Raw genomic sequence first — 23,921 nt, 5'->3', positions numbered from 1 at the left:
TGTATAATTTAAGGGGTGCTTGGGTGGCTCAGGTCATGATCTCAGGGTTCGTGGGTTCCAGCCCTGCATTGGGCTGTGCACTGACAGCTTGGAGCCTGGAGTCTGCTTTGGATTGTGTATCTTCCTCTTTTTCCCCACCCCCCCTGTTCCCCCCTCCCCCACCGCCACCCAGCTTGTGCTGTCTCTTTCTTTTAAAAATAAATAAACTCCTCAAAAAACTAAAAATACAACTACCCTACGACCCAGCAATTGTACTACTAGGCATTTATCCAAGGGATACAGGTGTGCTGTTTCAAAGGGACACATGTGCCCCCATGTTTATAGCAGCACTATCAACAATGGCCAAAGTATGGAAAGAGCCCAAATGTCCATCGAAGGTTGAATGGATAAAGAACATGTGGTATATATATACAATGGGGTATTACTCAGCAATCAAAAAGAATGAAATCTTGCCATTTGCAACTACGTGGATGGAACTGGAGGGTATTATGCTAAGTGAAATTAGAGAAAGACAAAAAATATATGAGGACTTTAAGAAACAAAACAGATGAACATAAGGGAAGGGAAACAAAAATAATATAAAAACAGGGAGGCGGACAAAACAAAAGATTCGTAAATATGGAGAACAAACTAAGGGTTACTGGAGGGGTTGTGGGAGGGGGGGATGGGCTAAATGGGTAAGGGGTACTAAGGAATCTACTCCTGAAGTCATTGTTGCACTATATGCTAACTAATTTGGATGCAAATTTAAAAAATAAAAATAAAATCAAAAATAAATATGTAAATAAATAAATAAACAAACATTTTTCTTAACGTGTAATTTGAATCTAACTCATGAGAAAATATCAGACAAACTCAAGTTGAGGGACTTATTTAAAATAATTAGCTGGTATTCTTGAAACTTGTCAAAGTCAAGAAGGATAAAGACAGACTGAGGAACTTTCCCAGATGGGTGGAGACCAAGGAGATATGAAGCCTCAAAGCAACATAGGATCCTGGATCACAAAAAGACAATTGTCAAAATTTGAATTTGAAACTGGTTTTCATAGTTTATGACAGTAATTTGTTTATATTTGGGGAAGCTGGGTGAAGGGTGTATGGAAACTGAGTAACATTTCTGTAATTCTTTTGGAAATATAAAATTATTCTAAATAAAAGCTATTTCCCTCTTTTGTTATTTTATGTTAGGTTTCTCTCTGAAACTGAAAATTCCATAATTGAATAAAATATACTTATTTTGTTGAATTTTCACAACAGCCCTCTATAAAAAAGCTTTAGGTGGTTTAAATAATTTTCCGAAGATCACATAGTGAATGACAAAGCCAGGATTTGAATCTACATCTGCTTGACTTCAAAATTTTATACATGTTATAAAAATAACCAACTGAGTAAGCAATCCAGCTTATTTTAAAATTTACTGGCTTTTCAAAAATGCTGCCTTGTTCCAGAGAAGACTTGAGGCAGAAGACTTGTGATTTGAGTGCAGGTTAGGAGAAATATTGGCAAAATATTAGAAAATGTTTTGGTGTTTATGTTTTATAAGCATACAGCAGAACTCTGTAATTATGTGGTGCAGGAGGGCATACCAATTAGCCTCAATATGGACTTCCTCTGAAAATAATTAACATTTGACAGACAGTATGATCTAATAAACCAGATGACTGAGGCATTTTCCAATGGGATACATACTTAGTTTAAGCCTTCGATGAGTTGTTTTTTTATATGGGAGTCGTTTAAATTTAAGAAAAAGCAAACAGTAGGGCATGTTAAAATATCTATTAACTAAACACCCTGAAAGGGTATAAAATGCCTCCAGCTGCCAAAAAACAATTAGGCTGCAAATATGCCTTTGGTTACCTAACTACACATTCCCTAAACATTTAGTTCTAATTAATTTTCTTCATTACACAACAATGCCTCTCCTAATTACACTAGAGAAATTCTATAAACCTACCAGCTATTCGAAGTCTTTATTGCACAAATTATTCTGGTAGGCCCCTATTAGAAGCAAATCCTCACTCTCTAATTTATACATACCTCATCTCAGCGGACATGGGCTACTTAGTAAACCCTTGACAGCCAGGCAAACTAATCCTGTATGTGACCATTTTCCAAATTAGTAATTTCAGCGTGATGGAACATCAAGGCTGAATAATTTAAAACATACCAAGGTAAAGGTGAAAAGCACAAGCACAAGAACCGTGTAGCATCTGAATTTGTACACATGGTGCCAAAGCTTGTGATCCCTGGATCAGCAGTAGAGGCTGACTCAGAGGAACAGAATGCCTGTGCTCTCAGTTGAGTACAAAGGGTAAGCTAAGTACAAAGGGAAGGCGGTGGCAGTCTGCAGGCACCAGAAACAATACAGCAAGTACAGTAAGAAAAAAGGACTGAAGGGGCCATAGAACCATAGATTTTTAAGGGTAGGCAAAGACCCCAGACCCATCACTCAATAAGTGAGGAAATCAAGGCCCATTGAAGTGATGTGGGCTGATAGCAGGACTCTTCGAGGTCCTGACAGAGCCAGCTACACAGCACACTGGCACTCTAGAGAGGGTTAGTACACTTTATTGGAACCTATTAGCTGTTTGAAAGTTGGGCAAAGGCAGAGTTTGATTCCTGCAAAGCCATTTTGGCTCCCTTTCCTGGAAGATGGCATGTAGGCCAATCAGTACAAATGCATGCTTAGTATTCAAAACTCAAAACCAACTGATGGTGTTTTGGTAGCTTCACTTTCTACGCCTGGGGTATGCTGATTAGCCAACCATTTCAGCCCAGGCCTGGGGATCTGCTTCTGACTTCTTTTTTTTTGTACATATGAATTTTCTCTCATGACATTAGATAAAAAGTAACCTAGAGTTTTGCTACTCAAAATGTGGTCTGTGAATCAGCAGCATCAACGGCACTGGGGAGATTATTAGTTCCCAAACCTACTGAAACAGAATTTGCATTTTAACAAGATCCCTAGGTAATTCATATGCTCACTGAAGTTTGAGCAGCACGGGTCTACAGCAGTAATCCTCAAATTTTAGCATGCTTCCACTCATCCGGAGGGTACCCCATCCCCAGAGGTTCTTATTCACTAGGTCTTGGCCGAGGCCTAGCGCTCTCATCTCCTAACAAGTGTCTCAGGAGACTTCTGAGACAAAACCCTGGATTCTGGCATAGACTCTGCTTTGTCAGATATTTGCAGGGGTTGGATATTCAATTGCTGGAGGTTTTGGTAGACAAGTGCTCTTCATTGTTCACAAAGTGCCGATTTGTGCAGTCTTTTAGGTGATTCTGGAAATTCTACACATTTGAGGATAGCAATAAGTCAGGTAAATTGTCAACAATGCAGATTCCTGATCCCCACCACCAACCCTCCCACCTATTTTAGTGGGTCCTGGATGAGATCCAGAAATCTGCATTTTCAATAAACATCCACATGATTCTGACAAGGGTAGTCAAACAACACACTCAGAGAAACATTGATTTAAATGCGGAGCATCTTAGGGAAGAAGCAGGATTTGTGCCCTCTCAGCAGCAGGATTTCAACGTTCTCCCAGTGCGGCAGCAAGCCCTTCTCATAATTTAGCATTTGAAGCAGTTCCAGGAAATCAGTCCATTGAGCCTTTCCCTCACCGAAGCCCCAGTAGAACTTGCTCACTCCTCCTTTCTTAATTATGTCTGGCCAGCAGTGAGCACTCCAGCCGCTGTGTTCTTTAATCTACTTATCCATCTTACAACTGCAATTAATCAGGTGCATCCATCCATCTGGTTAATATGAGGACAAGCTGTTAATTTGTGAATGAAGATAAAGGTCTATAGACAACAAACAAACTAGCAAGAAGCTCTGGAAGGTGACATTTACCCCAATCCTTGCAAAGCAGGGTGAAGGAACAGGGGAATTCATTTGTTATAATAAAAGAAGGAAATGCTTTTTGGTGGAGGGAAGTGAATATAGAATTTAGGCACCCCTGGGTACCCATGTGGCTTGCCCTAGGCCATCTCTGAGTGGAGAATCTTTAGCTGTAAAATAGGAAAATAATAGGACTTAATCTTCATCTCAGGGAAGTGAGGAGACTCCACTGAGATTAGGTGAGACAAAACACTTTGTAAAATGCAGCAGAAATATTTTTGGTCATTTCTGTGTATTTCTTTTTTTTTTTTTTTAATTTTTTTTTTTAATGTTTATTTATTTTTGAGACAGACAGAGACAGAGCATGAACGGGGGAGGGGCAGAGAGGGAGGGAGACACAGAATCGGAAGCAGGCTCCAGGCTCTGAGCCATCAGCCCAGAGCCCGACGCAGGGCTCGAACTCGTGGACCGCGAGATCGTGACCTGAGCTGAAGTCGGACGCTTAACCGACTGAGCCACCCAGGCGCCCCTCTGTGTATTTCTTTTACTCATTTAATACATATACATAGGGGAATCTCTTTTCATGCACATCTAACACTGAGATTTCTAGCAAGCGGATTGTGCACTTTGATCACATGGTAGCTTTACTGTTTTATAGTCTTCCAAGTTTTTTTGCTTTGTTTTGTTTTCTTTTTTGGTTTCTAAAATCCACAGGACAGATTCCCCCATCCTTTCCAACCCCAGTATTAAACTTAAGTGCACATTTCAGTGTATTATGGACTGAATGTGTCTCCTTCAAATTCACTTGTTGAAACCCTTACCCCCCAATGTGATGCTATTTGGAGTTGGTGCCTTTGAGGGGTAATTAGATTAAAGGTGGGACCCTGGTAGTGGGGTTAGTGCCTTCATAAGAAGAGAAAGAGAGCACCTAGGAAAGGCCCTGTGAGCACACAGCAGGAAGGCACTCTTCATCAAACTTGGAAGAGAGCCCTCACCGAGAACTGAATCTGTCAGCACCTTGATATTGGACATCATAGCCTCCAGAAGTATGAGAAATAAGTATTTGTTAAGTATCCTGCATGCCACCCCCCCCCCCCCCCCGCCTTCAGCTTATGCTATTTTGTTATAGCAGCCTGAGCTGACTCAGATGGTGGGCTTGCTGCCATAGTTTCTGATTCAGTAGGTCTGGGAGGGGACTGATAATTTGCATTTTTTGACAAGATAACTTTTTTTTTTAATTCTGCTAGTTGTGGACTTCATTTTGAGGACCACTGCATTAAAACAAAATTTCCCCTGATTATGAAATGTAAGCTTTCTTTACTTTAAAAAGTTTATGTTCTCTACCTCATATTTCTGCTCCTCGTCTCCAATTTAAAAGGAAGCATACCCCAGATTTAGAGCTAAATGAGGTGTAGTAGAAAATATACACCTAATGACCTTGGATGCACTTTTGTCAACAACACTGCGCTAAGCACAATTTCTTTCTTTCCATGTCATTAAGAAATATTTTGAAAGCCTTTCAGCTACCCCAGGAGTTTACGATCAAGCTGGGGAGACTGAATATATCCTGTAAAACACTTGGCGAATAATTACTGAGCAAAATAAACTATAAATGCAAAACAGCCTTGTCTAAAGTCCCCAGGTGAGAACACTGTCACATTCCTAAAAGAAGAAATTGATATTTAAATCCCAAATGCTCAGAAAATCTACTTTATCACTTCAGCATTTTTTACAGCTAGCTAGAGGCAAACCTCTTGACTTCAGTTCAGTCACAGATGGGGTAAAACTTTGAGGCACTTCCATTGGCCTAACGGCCTGTCCTGTGTCATTAAATAAAGTCTGAAACCACTATTTCTCAGAATGTGATCCATGGACCATCTGCAGCAGAATTGCCTTAGAAACATATTCATTGTACACATTAAAAATGACCTACCCAAAAACAACAACAACCACCACCCTTGGAAGCCAGGTCATGGAAACTTGTCATTTACCTAGCTCCTCAGATTAATCTTATGTTTAGTTTGAGGGGACATCCTCCAGGAACTTCTCCCTATCCCCACCCAGTACATCTGACTTTGGGATGACCACTTTCTTCTTAAGACAACACCATGCAGTAGGCATCAGTAAGCCTGCAGATGCAAGGAGACGTTTAGTTTTCAGTTTGAGTCTTAGTTTTTGGGTAGATACAGATAGGATAGGAACCTTCTGTTTGCACCTGCAAGAAACACAAAGATCTGTGATGGACAAATGGGAGGCAAGACTTTCGTACATAGATAAGAAAAGGAATCCAAAGTAAGAGAAAGGATCAGAGGATACTTGGAAGAGCCATGTTGCTGTTGGGTGAGTCCCAGGGAGTTTAACAGATTAGGTTGAGATTATAGTGTAAACCCTGACAGGTGTTGTATGTTTGTTTGTTTGTTTGTGATGCAAGTGCCTGATGGCCCAGGCATCCATTTCAAAGAGGCATCCATTTCAAAGATGACTATTTCTCATAAACACATGCCAGCCAGTGAATAGGTATAGAGCCAGGCCACCTCCCCTTTATAGTCATCTTTTTTCCCCTTTAAAATATATTCTGTAATCTGATTTTTAAAATGGCTACATAGTTTCCCATCATATTGAAATTATGTTTTTTATAAATAGCCATTGATTATGGGGGGGCAGTGTCCTTTGATAGTTCCCAACAAGATCTCTCTATTTTATACTAGATGGCTTTTCCTAGCTCTTGCTTAATGATCAAGGGGTAATGTTCTGATTACAGTAGTTGTTCCATTTCCCTCCCTCTAGATCACTTAAGTTCTCATATCATCCTTAGGGGCTTTCTAAAAGCAACTGCAGCATTCTCAACCCCTTGTATTTCATCCATTAATTTATTTATTCATCAAATATTGAGGAAATGGAGGTGACAGATACAAACCCTGCCTTTTGTGGGTTTGATTCTGGTTTGAGCTCAGGAGCAATATACAAGTAAAAATAAATATAATACCAGGTAGTGAGAAGAATAACTTAAATAGGTCTAGACTTAATTGCTCTTAATTGGAAGGACATCTGTTATACTACAAACATCACCTTGAGCAAAATCCGGGTAGCAGGCTTAGGTCATTATAGGTCAAGAGAAGGAGGTTAGAGACACTTCTCCAATATATATACACTTCTTGCTCTGTCACTGATGGTATCCCCTTTTATGGTACTGATGGAGCCATATAAAGAGATGATCCAATTAATAGCTCACTGGATGACAATATTCAAATTAGATGGAGAATACCAAGCCTCCTTGCTGAAGCAGATCATTTTATTTATAATGGTCTTGCCTTTGGCTTGCTGCCTGCTATTTGTGTGGTCTTTATCTCTCCTCTCTTTTTTTCTTTCTTTCATCAGTGAAGGATTTAGACTGGATGGATAATGTTGGGAGTCTGGTTGGTATTTTCAAGTTGGAGGGCTGCCTGGGTGGCTCAGTTGGTTGACCATCCCAGTCTTGATTTCAGCTCAGGTCATGATCCTAGGATTGTGGGATTGTAGGTAAGCATGGAGGCTATCTGAGATTCTCTCTCTTTCTCCCTCTGCCCCTCTCTCACTTGCTTGCGTGTGTTCTCTCTCTCTCTGTCTTTAAAATAAAATAAAATAAAATAAATAAAATAAAATAATAAATAGTTGAACATAATGTTATTTATTGTGTATTTCTGGGGTCAAGCAAACCAATAAAGGAGGCCAACAAAAGTTTGTCCTTCAGAAGTCACCAGCTCACTGAATGTGTGTTGTGGCAAAAGCAGAACTATCATAAGAAAGAGGGATGGATCCCAATATTATCTGACTTCTCCACCTAGACCACAAATGAAGAAAAACCTGTCTAAAAATTGTTATGTTTCCTCACTGGACTTTCAAATGCCTGTTCATAAATGAGCTTCTAATTAACCAAAATCTGGCTCCCATGAGGTCACTAAAAATCTGACACTTTTTCAGAAGTAAATTTTAGAGTGACTTTCTGGTCATTTTACAGAGTACTGAAGCATACAAGCATTTTGCTTTCCAACGAAGTTCTTTTCTGTTAGTGTCAAACATAAAATCTCCATGATCCCTTCTGTTTTTCTAAACATCATAGCTAAACAACGAAAGGAACTTTTCCATCATTTTTCTATAATTTAAACCTAAGCAGGCTTGAAGGGAGCAGTAATGATATCTAGGATGGCTTTGTGTAGACCCCATGGCTTTTGCATATTTTCATTATGCATTTATTTAGTAATCAGTGGAAGTTATTTGCTTCTTATATATCCAATTCCTCAGACAAACAGAGTAACGTCAGAATAAAGTGAACCATCAAGTGTTATAAAATATCCATATTAGAGGAAAATATCCTTTTAGCTTTATTTTTATGAAAAGGTAATTAGGGAGTGCAAGTTCAAAATCTGGTTAAGTCTGACTATTGTAGAATCTATTTCCTTAGTATGGCATGGGTCAATTTTTGTGGGTTAAAAAGCAAGGGTGATGTATTAATTGACTTGGGCTGCGGTAAGATATCATTGGCTGAGTAGCTTAAACAATAGACATTCATTTTCTCACAGTTCTGGAGGCTGGAAATCCCAAATCAAGGTGCTGTTAGGGTGGGTTTCTGGTAAGAGCTCTCCTTTTGGCTAGCAAACAGAGAAGGCGACTTCTCACCTTCTCACTGAGTGTTTACATGGCTTTTTCTCAGTGCATGCGCAGAGAGAGTGCTCTAGTTTCTTTCCCTCTTTTTTGTAAGGACCAGTCCATTTGGATTAAGACTCCACCCTTGTGACCTTATTAACTTTAATTATCTTGAAAGCCTTATTTTCAAATATGGTCACATGATGGGTTAGGGTTTCACCATATGAATTTTGGGGGACACAATTCTGTCCATAACAGATGAATCAATTCTGAGGGACTTTTGTGTGAGATCTTTCTGAAAGAGTTCTTCTCAAATGTGAAAACCCTGTAACCTCTATCATTGAAGTGGGTAGGGAGGGGAATGATAATTTGAAGTGGAACTTTTCCTACGTGCTGACAGAGCCTCAGACCCGAGCATTCATGTCGATCCGGGACCCATAGTCCCTGTTCAGGAGCTTTTTGAAACCTTTGAATCTACCTATGTGAGGGTCCCCTAATTCAAGCCTGGAGAATTTCCACAGGGTAGTGTGATACTTTAGTCTCCCAAAAGCTTTCTCAGCTTTCTTTCTTAAGTAAGAAATATATTTATTAATAACCAAGTCACCTTTTCCTTTACCTTTGGTGCCAATCTCCAGCCAAGCTAAACACATGTTTCTGAACTGGATTTAATGCATATCTAATGGCCACTTTTGTCAAGGATTTATGCAGTCTTCCTTGTACTCTTTGAGAAACTTCAAGTTCACATAATTTTTTTTAACCTGCCTCATTCTACTCTATACATGTCCAGCCTCTCAGTCTTTGTAAGGGAACAATTGTGCTCTCTTTGGAAATAAATGCTCTTGCTGCCACTGAAATCAGGTCTGTTTGTTCAATTATAGGACTCTCTCTGGATGCTTATAATGGAACATTGTGTCTGGTCAGTGGTCCGTTTACTTCCAGGTAAAATCTGCATGGCCAGGAGAAGAAAATGTATTTGTTTCTCCTGATTAAAAAAAAAAAGGTCATGAATGATAGTTATAGAAAACAGGAAGAAGAAGAAAAAGAGCAAACCACACATACAAGAAAGCAAGCTCACAATCTTACGATGCATAAATAGTCATTGTTAACATTTTGGCTTATTTTCACCCAGTGTTTGTTTTAATAGTATTGACAGAGTATTTGTCACCTGCTAAATACTTTGCATCCATTGAGAGATAGATCTTGTTAAGTTCTTAGAAACTGCTGTGCCACACACAGACTAAAGGGAAATGTACACACTCCCTTGGATGGAGTCCTCTGTATGTGTTTCTTGCTATCTTATTTTCCTCAATATACTATTATAGACATTTAACCATGAAAATAAATAATCTTTAAAAATATCTCTTTCACCTTTGACCCAGCAATAGGTATTTATCCAAAGAATACAAAAATGCTGATTCAAAGGGGCACATGCACCCAAATGTTTATAGCAGCACTATCGACAATAGTCAAAGTGTAGAGAGCCCAAATGTCCATCAACTGATGAATGCATAAAGAAGATGTGATATATATATATATGTGTGTGTGTGTGTGTGTGTGTGTATTTATATATGTATATATATATGTATATTGCTCCTGAGCTCAAACTATATATATATATATATATATATATATATGCAATGGAATATTACTCGGTGATCAAAAAGAATGAAATCTTGCCATTTGCAAAAACCTGGATGGAACTAGAGTGTATTATGCTAAGCAAAATAACTCAGAGAAAGGCAGATATCATGTGATTTCACTCATATGCGGAATTTAAGAAACAAAACAGATGAACATAGGGGAAGGGAAGCAAAAATAAGATTAAAAAAAAAGAGGGAAACTAACCATAAGAGACTCTTAAATACAGAGAACAAACTGAGGGTTGCTGGAAGAGAACTGGGTGGGGGGATGGGCTAAATGGGCGATGGGCATTAAGGAGGGCACTTATTGGGATGAACCCTAGGTGTTATATATAAGTGATGAACCACTAAATTCTATTCCTGAAATCATTATTACACTATAAGTTAGCTAACTTGGATTTAAATTAAAAAAAAAAATCCATTTCATACTATTACAGGCTGTAGATGGAACATGATGTATTTAATCACTTACCTACTATTGGCTTTTGAAATTGTTCCTCTTTTTAGGCTGTTGCTTTCAGCATACTTGTATATTCTGCCAAATCAGAACTAAATTGTCTATATTCTGAACCTTGGTTTTACAATAGGTATCAGGGCATTTTTTTTAACTACCTGGAAATTCTCTCTTATCCAGGGTTATAGACAAGCAGATTTTGAATATGAGCATTTCCAGAAAGGGGGAGGGGCATTAAAACTACTCTAAAGATTTGAAAGCAAGATCTCAAGTCCTCTTAGATCACAACTCTGTCTATCTCTTGACCCCTTCCATCAATTCTATACACATCTGTTTGGACGCCACTGGATAGGTAACTTTTTATTTTGATAAAATTATAAGATTTCAAAATATTTGTTAAGAGTAAGAATACAAAGAAATCCCTTTAAAAAGGCAATTTTTAAAGAGAAGTTTTAGGTTCACAGCAAAATTGAAGGGAAGGTATAGAGATTTCCCATATACTGCCTGCCCGACACATTCACAGCTTCCCACATTATTAACATCTCCCGCCAGAGAGGTCCATTTGTTGCAATCGATGAACCTACATTGGCACATCATAGTCACCCAAAGATGTTGGTTTAATTAGGGTTCACTCTTGGTGTTGTACATTCCACAGGTGTGGACAAATCTGTAATGACATGTATCCATCATTACAGTACCATACAGAGTAGTTTTACTGCCCTAAAAATCCCCTATGCACTGCCTGTTCATCCCTCCCTTTCTCAGACCCATGGCAACCACTGATCTTTTTACTGTCTCCATGGATTTTGCCGTTTCCAAAATTTCATATAATTGGAATCATACAAGTCTGATCATTTTTAAGAATAAGGCACAAAAAGCTGCAGTGAGTGTGGGGGTTGTCAACTGTGAGCTTCACTGTAAGGTGACTTCACTGGCTATTTCATTAGGATAACCCAGTATCAGTATTGTTAGGTATTTCCTCTTTGGCTGGTCAGATTCCCTAGAGAAGTCTTTTATTATATCATGCCTAGAGGGTATAATTTGGGTGTCAACATTCTGGGCTCAAGTAGGGGAGGAAGGCTGGCTTCTCAGGTTCTGGTATGTAAACTTTCTCTTAATTCTCTGGCTTTTGGTAGACAGTCCCTGCCTCGGCCTCTGTATTACCCTCACTGGCCCTCTGCCTGCAGAGTAGGGGAGGAAATCTGTGCTCCTAACTGCTTATGAAACAGATAACACCAGTTTTGAGGTTTTTAGTCCCATCCTTACTCTATAGTCCCAGAAGTATCTAATGTGACAAACTGCTGTGCCTTTTAGGTTCTGATGTCAAATGGGTTGCTTCTTGGATCTCTCTACTGTCAGCTGACGATTCTGTTTCCCAGGTCAGCTAGCTAAATCAATGACCACTTTGTCTGTTTTCCAAATCCCCAAATTTTATTTTCACGTTCACTTCTCTTCTTATTCTTTGGCCTTATGAGTTTATGCCTTTTTTCCTTTAAAATCCCTTTAGTATTGATATAGTGAGGTTTTGGGAGGCAGGGGAGATAATGTGTGTGTTCTGTTTCCTGAATTTTATTGAAAGCCTCCTAACACTTTGTTTAGATGATGATAAGACACTTTTGGTGTGTGTTATATTTTTATTCCTATGTACGTGAAGCATACTATTGATTACGAAGCCCTCCTAGTTTATCTTACTGCACCATTCTTAACAATCACAAGTGCTAGAGGAAGACAGAATTCTGTTCAAACAATGGCTCTGCTGTTTGTGACCCAGGGAAAGTCACTTCATCTCACCAAACCTCCATTTCCTTACTTGTAAAATGAAGATGAAAATGGTACTTGCCTCATCTGAGTGTTTTAGGGTATAATTGAGACAATAGATTTAATGTGTTATCACAGTGCCTGCCGCATAGTAGGTGCTCAGGAAATGGCTGCCTTTAGCCTTGTGCTCATCCTTAAGTCAGTGTAAGCTTCAGGAAAAGTTCGAAAGAGCTAAGACATTTTCAGGAATCCAGACTGCTCCTGAAATGCTGGTTTCAGTAAAAAGTAATCTTTAGATCTCACTTGGATGGGCAACTCTTGGCATTTGAAGCAGTGAGACCTAATCCACAGGTGAAGGTCATAGCAATCCTCATTCATTCATTCAACAAGGAGTGCTAGCTGTGTGGAACATTTTAAGGTAAATATTATATAGCCTGTGAGTGAATCACTGAATACTTCAGAATGCCTCTTATAAAGGGAGGTTGTTTCATATTAAGACTTAATGGAATTAACAAAGCATGCTTAATATTATCTAATATTCAGTACATTTTTTTTCAGTACATATGAAAACTACTTTGATTATCATAATTTTCATTTTCTAAATATTTGCTGTTTGTCGATTTGGTTTCCAAATGTCTTTTTGTTGTTTTTTCCTTTTTTTTTTCTCAAGTTTATTTATTTATTTGGAGAGAGAGAGGGAGCATGAACATGCGTGAGCGGGAGAGGGGCAGAGAGAGAGGGAGAGAGAGAATCCCAAGGAGGCACTGTGCTATCAGCACAGAGCCCGCTGTGGGGCTCGATTTCATGAACCTATGAGACTGTGACATGAACTGAACCCAAGAGTTGGAGCCACCCATGGTCCCTGTTTTTTCATTCTTAAATCTCAATTTTCTTTCATCTCTATCTCTCCTGCCCCAGAACACTCCCCTTTCCTTTTTTTCCCCATGTTTTTGTTTGTTGAAGAAACAAGGCAGTCGTTCCATAGAAAGTCCTATATTCTGGATTTGGCCAACACATCCTCCTGGTACAGTTTAACTTGTTTCTCTGTCTCTAGTACCCTGTACGTTGGGGGAGCTAGGACAAAAGGCAAATTAATTTCCTCAACAATTTATTTTTTACTTGTTTTGGAAGAATATACTATAGTGGTGCCATGCAGTTTTTATTTTATCATTTCATGTGATACATAATGTTTTGTTATTTAGCTATTAGTGATACTAATAGATCCGTGGTTTCAGGTGGTGATATTCTCACTCTTTCAGTGTAAAATTTCCCACCAACATTTTATTTCATCTTTCTGTCATCTATTATTGACTGTTATACACTGAATTGTGTCCTCCCAAGAAATGTATTGAAATTCTAACCTCTGGTACCTATGAATGTAGTCTTGTTTGTGACAGGGTCTTTACAGATATAATCCAGTTAAGATGAGGTCCTTAGGGTGGGCTTAAATCCAATATGACTGGTGTCTTCACAAGCAGAAGAAAATGTCATGTAAAGTCAGAGACACACAAGGAGAATGCCATGCCTCAAAGAGTGGGGAGACCTTCCAGTTGCCCTCACTCAGATGAAACATGGGCTGATCTGGCCCCCAGTGATCCAGCTGGTGGGTGAGAATGCTCCAGGCCAGATTCTGGACAATGTACACAAGGAGCCAGCAAGGATGCCTTCTCCTCCCACTATGCTCTCCCGAACATAATAGGCAAATCTTTTTATAACCCAGTTTCTTAGGTATAAGGGGGATGTATTTTTATTTCATTTTTTGAGTCCTGGCACTCAACAGAAAAGCCTTTTAAATATTCTTTTCTGTTAGTTTTTAAAATGTACTTTATTTTAAATGTATTTTAATGTACTTTACATGTATTTTAAATAGACTTAAAAAAATGTGTATCTATTTTGCGAGAAAGTGAGAGAGCACACACGTGTGAGCAAGTAAGCCAGGGAGGGTCAGAGAGAGGGGGAGAGAGAGAATGCCAAGCAGGCCCAGCACTTTCAGCACAGAGACGGATGTGGGGCTTGTGTGGGGCTTGATCTCACAAACTGTGAGCCAAATCAAGAGTTGGACATTTAACCAACTGAGCCATCCAGGCAAACCTAGTTTTATACTTTATATATATTTCAAATGCAACCAACCAGTCTTTTTCCTAGCTGATCATCTCCAAAGCATTGCTGTTTTTTACTAATAATGAAAATGGTTTCAAGGCTCCAGTTAAAAAAAAAGAAAAGAAAAAGGCAAAGACTGAAATAATACAGCTGCAAGCCAAGGAGTGTGCAAGGATTGATGGAGCTGCCACCAGAAATGAGGACGAGGCAAAGTAGGATTCTGTCCAGAGTCTCAAAGGGAGCATTTCCCTGCTGTCATTTCAGACCACCAGCCTTCAGAACTGAGAGAGTAGATTTCTGTGGTTTTAAGCCACCAGTTCTGTGGTACTTGGTTACAACATCCCTAGGAAACTAACACAGTGACCATTTTCCAGATTTGGTTATTTCATTGAATGTTGTGAAGTGGTAATATTTGAATTCTATCATTTCTTCTGTATTTATTAGCTGGAATTATTTTAGTAGAAACTTTTTTTCCTTCACTAAGGCTATTTTCATTGTCTTGAAAAATATTTACTCTAGAAAGGTATAGTATATGCTGATGTTTGTTTGTTTGTTTGTTTAAAGTAAGCTCCATGCCCAATGTGGGGCTTCAATTCAGAACACTGAGATCAAGAGTCACACACTCTACTAACTGAGCCAGCCAGGCAGACTTGTTCTCTCCGTTTTAATTATCAAATTTCAAAGTAATGACTTGACAACACTTAGTGATGTCCAGTGAGCTTATTTTGTTCCCCATTTTTTGTTTTGAATATATTATGGACTTATGAAGAGAGCTTATTTAAAAAAGAATGTCATTAATAAATTATTCTGGGCCTCTGGGCTTCTCCCAGTTGTAAATGAAATGTGGGATTGATATCTTGCCCTTGAGTAAAATGTATACTAAGAAAAATGACCTTGTTAGGATGTGTAAGAAAATACCTTTTGGTGACCCAGGGGAGTCTATTTAAATTCCAGTAGGGTCAAAGTTGAGTTTGGTTCAGATAATTCTCTGAATACCAGTATAATATATTAAGTGTAATTATATTGCTATTTGTTTTCCAGCTAGATAAATCTTGTACCTCCTTAGAATGGCCACCGTTTTATCTGGGGAGGAATTAAATTAAATACTCTCAGAATTTCTTCCCTTCTTAAAACCATTACAAGCTATGAATAGAATCCTTCTTTTTACGGGGCGGATGGATAAAGAGTTGCATAGTAGCAACTGAATGGAGATTTGTGTTTGTTTTTGAAAATAAAAACTTGGGTTTGGGAGAATTAGTGTATTTTAGGGAAAAGCACAGATTAATTAAAATTAGAAATGTCCTGAAAAATTCTATTTTATAGTGTTAGCTATAGTTCCTACCTCCCCACAAAATTCAAGCTCCTTCAGTGCAACACCATGTCTAACTTATTAGTATATCCTCAAACCTCAGTATCAAGATTTCACAGAGTAGGTGCTTCATAAATAAATGAATATAATTAGAATTCAGTGTAGGTAAGCCTCTTTAAAAGATCAATATATGTCAGACAAATTTGGAACATGATGTGAGGATAATGAATTGGATCCAATTACCATAAAATGATGTATTAATTGTATTCAAAGTGGTGTGGCAGTACACTGGTAAAGATGCCCACGACATAAAACAGGTTACAGCATAGCATACTAGTCCATCATGTAAAGAAAAATGGTAGGTAATATTTCAATATGAATTAAAAGAAACTTATGGGGCACCTGGGTAGCTCAGTCAGTTAAGCGTCCAACTTCGGCTCAGGTCATGATCTCATGGCTTGTTGAGTTCAAGCCCTGCGTAGGGCTTTGTGCTGACAGCTCAGAGCCTGGAGACCACTTCAGATTCTGTGCCTCCCTCTCTCTCTGCCCCCCAACCCCCGCCCCAGCTCATGCCCTGTCTCTCTCTCAAAAATAAATAAACATTTAAAAATGTAAAAAAAAACTTAGAGGAATATATTATATCTATAATGGGCTTAGTCGGCATGCAGGTAAGCAAAAAGAAACCACACAAAATATTTCAACATAAGAGATTTCATATAGGTTGGAGGTGCTCAAAGAGCAGGCAGGGTTATTGAGGTGTCACAAGGACAGTACTGTGGGGAAACAGCTGCCATCTAGGAGTGAGAAACAGAGGTTGAGGTCATATGTGATTAGAATCTCAGAGGAGGGCTGTGATCTCTGGGAAGGGAGCAATGCTTCCCTTCTGCTGGGGCCTCTCTGCTGGGATGTTGTGGCAAAGGTGCTAGGTGAGCTGGAAGATGCTGGAGACTGGGTCTGGAACTCAGTGCACTCCTGGGGATGAGTGGGGTTGCTGGAGTGACACTGATAGGGGCAGCAAGCAAATCAGAAGTGGAACTTTCCTTGCTCATCCTGCCTCCTGCTCTCCCTCTTGTGAGAAATGGGAAGTGCAGAGTCTCAAGCAAAGCATCACAAAGCAGATTATAGGAAAGTAGGTGTGGAGCCCAGAGACAAGAACTTAATAAATCATGTAGGGGTAAGGGAACGCAGACACTTACTCACGTTTATGTACTTCAGCATTGTTGAATTGGGTTACAGCGATCAAACCTTTTTCTTTTTTTGTTTTATTTATTTATCTTGAGAGAGAGAAAATAAAGAGGGCAGGGGCTAGAGAGAGAGAGGGAGAGAGAGAATCCCTAGTAGACTCTGTGCTGTCAGCACAGAGCCCAACACGGGGCTTAATCCCATGAACCGTGAGATCATGATCTGAGTGGAAATCAAGAATCAAATGCTGAACCAGCTGAGCCACCCAGGTGCCCCAAACCTTAATTTTCTTTAAGCTTATTTTTTTTATTTTTAAGTAATCTCTACACCCACTATGCAGCTCAAAACTCACGACCCTGTGATGAAAACTCGCATGCTCTTCTGACTGAACCAGCCAGGCCTTATTTTTCACTGAGATCTATTTCGTATACCTGTTTCAGTATACAGTTAAAATATACAATACAGTGTTTTTTAGTGTATTTACAACGTTATGCAGTTATCACCACTAATTGCACAATAGTTTAATCAGCCCAGAAAGAAACTTTGTGCCCTTTAGCTATCACCTCCTATCCCACTACATCCCCCACCTTCCCCTTAACCCTAAGGCAACCATAAACCTGCTTTTCAATACTACGGAATTGCCTATTTTGGACATTTAATATAAATGGAATCATACATTATGTGAGCTTCTTTCTTTTTGTTTGGCTTCTTTTACTTGGCAAAATGTTTTCAAGATTCATCCATGTTGGAGCATGTATCAGTACGTCATTAGTTTTTATAGCTAAACTATAGCTTTATATAGTTTTTTTTTTTAAATTTTTTTTCAACGTTTATTTATTTTTTGGGACAGAGAGAGACAGAGCATGAATGGGGGAGGGGCAGAGAGAGAGGGAGACACAGAATCGGAAACAGGCTCCAGGCTCTGAGCCATCAGCCCAGAGCCTGACGTGGGGCTCGAACTCACTGACCGCGAGATCGTGACCTGGCTGAAGTCGGATGCTTAACCGACTGCGCCACCCAGGTGCCCCATTTAGCTGTTTCCCATAGCAGCTGCACCGTTTTATATTCCGACCAGCAACGTATGAAGGTTCCAAGTCTATACATCCTTACTAAGACTTGTTATTGTCTGTCTTTTTGATCATAGCCATCCTAATGGGCATGAAGTGATATCTTACTGTGATTTTTTTTGTATAAAATGAAATTTTATTTTATTAATAATCCTAGCATCTTTTCATGTGCTTATTACCATTTGTATATATTCTTTGGAGAAATGTCTATTCAAGTCCTTTACCTATCTTTAATTGGATTGTTTGTTTTTTGTTGTTGGGTTGTAAGAGTTCTTTATATAGGACATTCGACTCTTATCAGAAATATGATTTGCAAATATTCTCTCCCTTCTGTAGGTTGTCTTTTCAGTTTCTTAATAATGTCCTTTGATGCAGAAATTTTGCAGTTCTGATGAAGTCTAATTTATTTCTTTTTACTCATATTTTTGGTGTCATATCTCAGAATCCATTGCATAATCCAAGGTCACAAAGATTTACATACATTTTCCTGTAAGAATTTTATGCTTTTAACACTTATGTTTAGTTTTTTTTTTAATCTGAGTTAATTTTTGCACGTGGATATCCAGTCATTCCAGCGTCATTTGTTGAAAAGACTGTTCTTTCCCCCAATGCATTATTTCAGCACGCATGTTGAAAATCACTTTTTTTTCCAGATTCTCAATTCTATTCTGATGATGTATATGTCTATTCTTATGCTAGTACCACACAGTCTTAATTACTGTAGCTTTGTAGTAAGTTTTGAAATTGGGACTAACATTGGTTTTCTTTTCCAAGATTGTTGGCTATTTGAGGTATTTTGCATTTCCATATGGATTCTAGGTTCAGTTTGTCAATTCATGCAAAAAAGGCAGCTGGGATTTTGATAGGGATTACATTGAATACCATGCTTACTTTTAGCAAAAACATTTCCACTGTGACCAGAAAGTCTGTTTTTCAAGATGCTAACTCTCTTGGTAATAGGCGGTAAGTGTAAACTGCATTAAGTTAGCTCAGATTAAAATCAAGATTTTTGTCTCTCTTTTGTAGAACAAATCACATTGATAACTTTAAATATATTTGGGTGAAATGCATATCTGTGTGGTTTGGTGAGGGCAAGGACTGTATCTAGTTTTGCTGACCACTGTATCCCCAGGCTAAGCCCAGAGCCTTATATGTAGAAAGTGCTCAGGCTTGTTAAGAAAGGCAAGCATCTTCCCTAACAGGTGAGGGAACAAGAGCAGAAGGATATATGGACTTAGGCTGTCCAACGTGATGCCCAAGGGCACGAGGATGTGTAAAAAGAACCCAGCTCACCCAGACACAAAAGTGCACACATTGTCTTTTTTATATGAAATGTTCAAATGTCTAGGGGGTGGGAATATGGACTGACTGTAAAACAGGTTTCTTTTTAGGTTGATGGGCATATTCTAAAATTAGATTATGGTGATGACTGTACAACTCCTTAATTTTACTGTCATTCATTCAATTATATACTTAAATATATAAGGGGTAAATAAATAAAGGTGGTACATTTTATGATATGTAAATATCACAATAAAACTAAAAAAAAAAAAAAAAAAAGAAGAAGAAGAAGAAAGAAAAAGAAAAAAAAAAAAAAACCCTAACATAGAACTCCAGCTTGAGACTGGGGCTTCAGTCAGTTTCAATTTTTACTGGGGAAAGTGATACAGACGAGGTAGGTCAAAGGGGGCTATATTTCACTGGCAAAGGAACAAAAAAGGAAAAGAAAAGAAAAAATGGAGGTGGAGTGATTGAAAGGAATAGTGGATCTGCAAAGAGCAGTTGGGACTGAGGCTCACAGAAAAGGTAATGAGGGATCAGGGGCCAAGATTCCTGTCGGGAGTTGGTCTATAAAAGGGCCTGGAATACAAAGTAGAGAACGGACACTAGGTTGAAGGGAGACAAGGGACTGGAAGGCTAACCCATCTGCCCAGTTTTTGACAGCGAGGAAACAAAGAAGGTCGTGGGCTTGCCTTTCAGCGGCACTAGGGGGACCACATTTGAGACACTCCGGGGCAGGGCTGGTCACCCTGGTGTGAAAAGACTGTAGCGGCAGCCGGAGAAATGTGGCGGTGGGAAAACCTTCTAGTTAGGAGCCATCACTTCGCCATTCACCCTTGTCAGCCCAGCTGCTGGGATGGCTCAGCAGGGAAGGGAAATGATCGATAGTGGCTCCTGACAGGTTACAAGGGAAGAAGTAAATGTTCTACAAATGGCTGTGGGTCATGTTGGCCAGGCTGTCTGACTCCCAATCCTGCCCTTGGTCTTGATGCTGGAGCGTCTGCATCCCTCACAGCCACTAAGTCTAAATCACATCCGGAGGCTTTCTGGCTTCGATACTTTTGCTCACCCCAAGCTAAAATTCACCTGGCCTTCAAAGCCTGCTTCATTTATTTACAGTGCTAGCTTTCTTATCATTCTTTAACATGTGTGATGTGCCAGGGACTATGCTAAGATCTTTCTAGGCATGCATACATTCTCACACAAACCCGAGAGTTAGAAACCGTTGTCCTCATTTTTTATTTATTTATTTATTTATTTATTTCAACGTTTATTTATTTTTGGGACAGAGAGAGACAGAGCATGAACGGGGGAGGGGCAGAGAGAGAGGGAGACACAGAATCAGAAACAGGCTCCAGGCTCTGAGCCATCAGCCCAGAGCCCGACACGGGGCTCGAACTCACGGACCGCGAGATCGTGACCTGGCTGAAGTCGGACGCTTAACCGACTGCGCCACCCAGGCGCCCCTGTCCTCATTTTTTAGATTACAATATAAACAAACATGAGAATTAATTTGCTGAGATCACACAGCTGGTAAGTAGCAGAGGTGGGCCTTGATCTTGGGTGTGTCTGATGCCAAAGCCCATTTTTCTCATAGAGTACTACTGTCTTGTCTTTTCAAAGTGAATCTTCAATGGGCCACTCTAATTGCAAGTCTGATTAAACACTAATTTCTTACTTCTAAAGGTGGAGTAAATAAACAGCTAATTATTTCCCTTTAACTGAATTGGGCATTCACAGAGAGCAGCAGACATGCCTGATATAAATAAAACAAACACCAGCTATTTTGCCCCCTGGTCACTAGTCGGGGAGTAAGGTTCTCAATCTTGAGGCATGGTTTCGGGCATTGGGAGTTGGGACTGGGGATTTGTCACAGCCTGCAGCCTTCAGAAGTGCTCTGGTTTCAGTTTGTTAGGACCCAGCTGTTCAGTCAGCAACTCCCAACACTGACTCTGGGAGCATGGACGGGACAGCTATTGTTGGGCTCCCCTGGGGAGGAGCTCGAGGGCTCTTCCCTTTTTGCAGCAAATTGGCCTGATTTCAACCCTTACTGGGAAGAACCAGGCATGCATGTGTTACTAAGTCACAAAGCTCAAGTAACCTACTCAGTTTTCAGATTAATACCTAAAAAATCACATTCACAAAATTTAAATCTAATACTTGCACCCAAATTTAATCATGAATCTAGAATATCATGGTAAAAGCCTACAGCCTTCAACTAATCTTGAGGAAGAAAGCCTTATCTTATCCCTCCATAGAGTGATGGTAAAGATTAGATAGAAAGCATTATCCTCATTTTACAGGTAAGAAAGTTGGCTCAGAGAAGTTTCTATCCTGAGTGCGCCTGACACCTTGTTTTATGTCTATAGATACTCCATTTTAAATATCTGTTCATTAACTGACCCCATCTCCCTGTAGTCAGTGGAGGAGAGAAGAAAATACAGGTATTATTTACGTAGTTTCAGGTATAATGTTTTCTCCTTTCTGTCCAGTTCACCAAGCTGGAGAGTTTGCCTTTCTCCTCTTCGTCTGGGCACGGAATTCCTGCCATTCCCCCAGGAGATACTTACCCAGGAACAGCTTCTGCGATTATCTCGCCACGATGGATCCTGCCATGCCAGAGTGTGGTGGCACAAAACTAATGGTGGAGCCAATAAGTGAGTGGAAAGTAAAAGGTCTTTTTTCCACCTTCGCGGGATCCATGCAGCAAGGCGGTGAGGTGCGAAGCCAGGTATGGGCATGGTAGCAGGGAAATGACTGATGTCATCATTAGGTCTGAGAGTTGTGCATCCTTGGTACTCAGCTGCTTCCTAATGACATTTTTCCCCCTCTTGATTTCTTCTCCCTTTCATAAGAAAACTCAGTGCAGAATGAAACCCTGAGTCCAGGGTCTGATTTGAATGGAGGTTTTAATATAAGTGATATTTGTGTTCTTTAAAATGAAAGTTTTTTTTTCATATATTGTTCCATGTTATAAATGATTTATGTTTATGAGAAGTACAATTTTTAGTCATAACCTTTCAAGCCTCCTTGGCATTATGTTTTTAAACCACACGAGGGCAGTGGTGTCACATGTAAAAGATGCCTGCCTTCTGCTTTCTGAACAGATGGCACATTTGTTAGACTTCATTGGATGTATTTTTCCTTTATCGAAGCACAGGGGAATTTCACATTTGCAGGTAGAATGGGGGAAGATAGTTAAAATTTTATGCCGTATTTTTATCTCTTTGTTTATGCTGATAAAGGCTGCAAAAGCAGTTGATTTATCCTCCTTTTTGCTGTTTTGAGAGATTGTTGTGCTAACAAGCTGGGGTGGGTGCTCATTACCACCGTGACCCTGGCAGAAGATATTCTGTTGATTTTGCATTTAATTGGAAATGTCACAATGATAATACATAAGCCCATCCTTCTTCCAACCCTCCACACCCTTAGATATGACTTAAATTCCTGCTGTTGCTTTCAGGAAAATTTTGCATTTTGTCTTTCTCCATACCTATTAGGTAGGCAGAATCTAGCCAGCTTTCTCTGAAGTTGGGACCCTGTGACCTTCCTTACCCCACGATCACAGAAAGTCTGAAGTAGCTCTTTCACAGATAGGTCTAGTCCTGCTGGGTTCCAAATGTCCCCTGGCCCTTGTGGATGCAGAGGGTCTTAAGTCAGAGCTAATCCGTTGCATCTTCTTAAGGTGGGATAATGCAAAGGTTGCTGCAGAACTGTGGACAGTTCTAGCATGTGTCCTTTGAGCATAGTTGGTTTGTCATGCTGTATTGGCTCATGCAGTACTTAATTTTTAAAAATTGCTAACACTTAAATGCAAAGAGTTCTATTAAAGATCCAGTTTCTTGCTTTTCTTGAAACATTGGACAATCAGAATGACTAGCCTGCACAGTCTCTGGGTGACAGTTGGCCCACAGCCACCTTTGTGGCTATATGTAGTCATTACATACCCAGGTCTCCCCTTTTGTTTCCCTGACACTAGAGAGGTGCTCATTAGAACCGTGTTTGCACTGTTTTTGTTACAATAAAAAGGAAAATGAGAATTTAATACTCATGTCAGTCTCAGAATAGAAAAATGGAAGGTACAGTCATGGAGCCACATGTCTCAAGGAAAATGAGCCTGAATGTAGCCTTCCCTGCTGCAGCATTTAGGGAAACTACCTGCTCTGCTAGCACCTTGAATTTCCCACGTGGGAGAGCTGTGCCTTTGAAGGTGGGCAGGTGTGGGGCTGACCTTGGGTAAAGTACCAGCAGCACTCTGGTGATCTTTTTATCCCCTTGGTTGAATGGGGATAATCTCATTTAACTCCCACAGCAGCCCTGGAAGGTAATCACTGAGTTATCTGGGCACACCGCTTAGCGCAGTATGGTCGGCCAGCTCCTGGCTTTGTCTTACCTTCCTCTCGGGGGCGGTGGGTTTTCAGGCTGGTGTGCCACGGAGCCTCCTGAGCGGGCACTCTTTGGTAAGTTGCAGATTCACTGCCTGACCCGGCTGGGGGAAGAAAAGGTTAAGGGAGAAGTGGGGCGGGTGAGGAAAGCCCTTTGGACGGGGTCTCAGACCCGGATGTGGCTAGATGCCAGTCCTGGAGCCTCGAGGTGGCAGCTGAGCTCCGCAGGGCTCCAGGAGGATTGGAGGAACAGACAGGAAATCCATTCTTGCTCTGCAGAT

Source organism: Prionailurus bengalensis, chromosome A1, assembly GCF_016509475.1.
Source record: "Prionailurus bengalensis isolate Pbe53 chromosome A1, Fcat_Pben_1.1_paternal_pri, whole genome shotgun sequence".
Taxonomy (NCBI): Eukaryota; Metazoa; Chordata; class Mammalia; order Carnivora; family Felidae; genus Prionailurus; species Prionailurus bengalensis.
The sequence above is the reverse complement of the archived record's forward strand: the minus strand, read 5'-3'. Positions refer to the sequence as shown.